This window comes from Penaeus vannamei, chromosome 31, assembly GCF_042767895.1.
Source record: "Penaeus vannamei isolate JL-2024 chromosome 31, ASM4276789v1, whole genome shotgun sequence".
In the NCBI taxonomy this organism is placed as follows: domain Eukaryota; kingdom Metazoa; phylum Arthropoda; class Malacostraca; order Decapoda; family Penaeidae; genus Penaeus; species Penaeus vannamei.
Genome location: NC_091579.1, coordinates 11,008,133 through 11,013,132, shown reverse-complemented (window position 1 = coordinate 11,013,132; position 5,000 = coordinate 11,008,133).

The following is a 5,000-nucleotide window of genomic DNA, read 5'->3' as shown; positions in this document are numbered from 1 at the left end:
TATATGTGCAAAGGTGTGTATGGCAGGAAGATGCAGTCATGCTATGAGATGTTTTGTGTGTATGTGTGTGTGTGTTTGCTTATTTGTGTGTGTAGTATGGGTGTATATACGGACACTCAAATGAGCACGCACGCAAGAAAGCGCACACAGACACACACACGCTTACATACAGAGATACACACACACATACAGAGAAACACATACACAGACACACACACATACCCACACACATGCGCAGACACACACACACATACACAGACACAGACACACACACACACACATACACATACACATACACAGACACAGACACAGACACACACACACACACACACACACACACACACACACACACACACACACACACACACACACACACACACACACACACACCACCCCAACTACCCCCTCCTCCTAAACAAACAACAGTGATCTCTATATCCGCTTACTTTAATATCCACGCTATATTTATCCGCCTATTTCATACCTCCCGATTTATCACGTGTTTATTTTGTTGTTTATTTTACCCGAATACCCGTGTGTTTAATAGTTCGTGTTATTTATGTATTTTATTTTGTTTTGTTTATTTATATTCTTTGTTTTGTGTTTATTTCATCCGGACGACCGCCTGTTTAATTGCTTGCTTGTTTGTTTGTTTATTTTCATTGTTTTTTTTAAGGGTGATATATTTTTTCTCAATGAATAGAGAAGAGGAGAGCAAACGATGTCTATAAATTCATTGTGATGGAAATAACGAAGATGAGATTGAGAGAGGGAGAGGGAGGAGGGAAGAAGGGGAGGGAGGGAGAGGGAGAAAGGAAAGGAAGAGGAAGAGGAGGGGGAGAGGGATAGGAAAGGAAAAGGAAGTGGAGGAGGAAATTGAGAAGTGGCACTAGCCTGGGATAGGGTAGGAAGGGAAGGCTGGAGAGAGAGAGAGAGAGAGAGAGAGAGAGAGAGAGAGAGAGAGAGAGAGAGAGAGAGAGAGAGGGAGAGAGAGAGAGAGAGAGAGAGAGAGAGAGAGAGAGAGAGATGGAGGAGGGGGGGTAGAAAGAAAGAAAAAAAATACAGAGATACAGTGAGAGACAGAGAGAAAGAGGGATGGAAGATGGGGAATAAATACAGAGAAATAAAAAAAGACAGAAATAAAGTGAGAGAGAGAAACAGAAAAATGAAACAATTAGACAGACAGCTAGACAGACAGAGACAGAGACAGACAGAAAATCAAACAGACATTCAGACAGACGCAGAGCCGCCCTGCTCCCCTCACGTGCCCCATCTCCCCCTGACTCAGCACTGCCTTCCCGGCCAATCCTACAAGCCGTGTTATCCCGAGGCAAATGTCGACGTTCTCTTTCTTCACAATACGAGGGTTGGGGATGTTTTGAAGGGGGGGAGGGGGGGATGGTTTGAAGGGGGGAGGGGGTGTAAGGTGTAAGGGAGAGGGGGTGTCAGGGGGAGGGGGGTGTTAGGGAGAGGGGGTGGAAGGGAGGGGGTTTGGGGGTGGGGGGCAGGTAAGATGGAGGGGTGGGTGTAGGGGTGTAAGGGAAGAGGGGGTTGGGTGGGGCAGGTAAGATGGAGGGGTGGGGTTGGGGGTGGGGGTTGGGGGTAGAGGGAGGGTGGTGAGAGAGGGGAAGGGGGTGAGAGGGGGAGGGGGAAGAGAGGGAGAGGGGAGGGAGATTGGAGATTCTAAGTTGGATTTTTTCTTTTTTTCTTTTCTTTCTTTCTCTTTCTCTTTCGCTCTCTCTCTCTCTCTCTCTCTTTTTCACTCTCTCTCTCTCTTTCTCTTTCGCTCTCTCTCTCTCTCTCTCTTTTTCACTCTCTCTCTCTCTTTCTCTCTCACTTAGAGACAAAACCAAAGACAGACAAATAGAGAAGTATAGACAGATAAATAGAGCGACAGAAACCCACCCAGTCAGTCAACCACCCAAACACCCACACAACCAACCAAACCACCCACCTCACCCCACCCCACCTCACCCCACCCCACCCCACCTCACCCCACCCCACCCCACCCCACCCCACCCAACCCTACCTCACCCCACCCCACCTCACCCCACACCACCCCACTACCCACCCCCACCCCACCCCACCTCACCTCACCTCACCCACCTTACCCCACCTCACCCCACCCCACCCCACTCACCCCACCCCACCCCACCTCACCCCAACCTCACCCCACCCCACCCCACCTCAACTCACCCCACCCCACCTCACCTCACCCCACCCTCACCTCACCCCACCCCACCCCACCCCACCTCACCCCACCCCACCCAACCAAACCCACCCAACCAACCACCCAACCACCCATCCAATCACCCAACCTCACCCATCCAACCACCCCACCAACCACCACCCAACCAAACCCAACAACCAAACCCACCCTACCTCACCCCACCCCACCTCGCCCACCCCACCTCACCTCACCTCATCCCACCTCACCCCACCCCACCCCACCCCACCTCACCTCACCACCCACGCCACATACCCACCCCACCACCCCACCCCAACCAACCCAACCCAAGCCAACCTACCAACCAACCAACCAACCAAGCCAACCAACCACCCATCCACCCACCCAACCACCCAACCCACCCGCCCACCCAACCAAACCCACCAACCAACCAAACCCACCAACCACCCAGACAGACAGACATCCAGACAGAGAGAGCGAGAGGCTGCGTGCCAATTACCCACCGTGACATCTTGGGGAAAATGAGCTCAAAGAAGATCCCACAAAGACACCGAGCATCACACGGGACACGTTCGCTGAGTACCGACAATACAAGTACCTTTAAAGACGACGTTCTTAGGCCACAGAACGCGTGAGTCGAGGTGCTTAGGCCTTATTTGTGTCTTTCTTCCTTTTTCGTTTTTCTAGATCTGTGTTAGTCTTTTAGATCGGTGTGGTTCTGTGATTTGGTGTTCCGATTTTCCTTATATTTTTTCCCCTTTTTCTCTTCCTTTCTCTCTTTTTTGTCTTCATTTTCTCTTCCTTTTTCCTTCCTTTCTCCTTCAGACGACAGAATCTATGGTTTGGTGTCCTAATTCCCCATTTTCTACTCTCCCTTTTATTCCCGTTTTCCTTCTGACCACATCACCCATGATTCTGTCTCTCCATTCCCTATTTTTTAATTTTTTCTCTCTTGCTCTCCCTTTCTCCTTCAGATCACATCACTCATGATTCTGTCTCCATTTCCCATTTTTCTCCTTTTCTCTTTCTCCTTTCGACCACAGCATCCGTGATTTGATGCCCCCTTTCCTCATTTATCTTTGTCCTTTTCTCTTCGTGTCTCCTCCAGATCACCCCCCCCCCCACTGGTCTTAAGTCTCGTGTGTATATAATCATTCGTCTGAATAAACTTGTCATTGTAAAAAAAAAAAAAGAAGAAAAAAAAACTTGTCAAAGCAATGATAAAACACTTGTCAAAGTGAAAAAAAGAAAAAGAAAATGAAAAAAAGTAAAACAAAAAAAAAAGTCGTGAATGTCCCCTTCTCTTCCCTTTCCTCTTTTCCTTAATTCTTCCTTTACATTTAGCTTTTTCCCTTCTCCTACCATTCTTTCCTATTTTTCGATTCCACCCATTAAGTCGAAGCATCCTTGATTTTAGGTCCTCATCACCCCCCACTCTTCCATCTTACTCTCCTTTAAATCCTTTAAAAAAAATTGTCTTATGTCACCCCCCTTAAACCCTTAAATAAAAGAAAAACTCATATTATTAGGTCTTCCCCAAAACACCCATGATTTTAGGTCCTATCCTCCCCTCTCTCATTCCACTCCCCCCTTTAAACCCTTAAACCAAAAGCACTCACATTAGTAGGTCGTCCCTAAAATTACCATACTTTTAAGTCGTCCCGTCCCTTTATACCCTTAAACCCTTAAAACAATGATTTTAGGTCCTCCCCCCGCCTATTCCTTTCCCCCCTTAAATCCTCCCACCAAAAACATCCACGATTTTAAGTCCTTCCCTCCCACCTCTTGTCACACTCTTCCCTTAGACCAAAAACACCCATGATATTAGGTCCTTCCATAAATAGAGATAAAAAAGACAGACAAAATGAGATAGCGAGAAAAAATAGACAGACAGAGACAGAGATAGACAGAAAGACAAACAGACATTTAGACAGACAGAGAGATACCCTACTCTCCTCCTATGCCCCCAGCTCGCCCTGACTCAGCACTCAGAATCATGGATGTTTTGGGGAAGACCTAATATGGGTGTGTTTGGTTTAAGGGTTTAAAGGGAGAGAGGAATGGTAAGACCTCTTCCCTTAAGGTTTAAAGGGAGAGAATGGTAGGACCTCTTCCCTTAAGGTTTAAAGGGAGAGAATGGTAGGACCTCTTCCCTTAAACCAAAAACACCCATGTTATTAAGTTCTCCCATTCATCCTATCCTCTCTCCTCTGTTCTTACCCCGATTATATAACCCTCTTAAAACCACGTGATTTTAGTACCCCGCGACCCACGCATCTCCCCCTCCCCCATCTCCCCCCCCTCTCCCCATTTATTCCCCTCTCCCTCTTTTCCTCCCCATTATCTTCAGCTGTTGCTCGTATAGAACAGAATAGGGGAAGAAAGGAAATGGGAGGGAAACGGGAGACGAAATAAGAGGAGAATGAGGATGAAATAGGATTATTGTGATAAAAGGGGAAAAAAAAGTTTTGAGAGAATATCGACAAAGGAAAAATAAGAAGAAGAATGATTTAGTTTATGTAAGGGGGAAGAGAAAAGAAAAAGGGAAAAATACAGATAAAGAAGAAGCATAGGAGGAAAAGGGAATAAACAAAGCCAAATAATTATCCAAAAGACAAAGAAGAAAACTCGAAGAAAAATGTAAGGGGAAGAGAAAAAGAGAAAAAAAGAAAAATGCAATAAAAGAATAATAAAACCTCGTAAAAAATCAGCTAAAGGGCAACTGCCTCCTCCTCCGAAAGAAAAAAAAAGAAAGTAGAAGCAAAGAAAAGAAAAAAGTTACGATAATAAATCAATAAAAAAAACTTCAGAG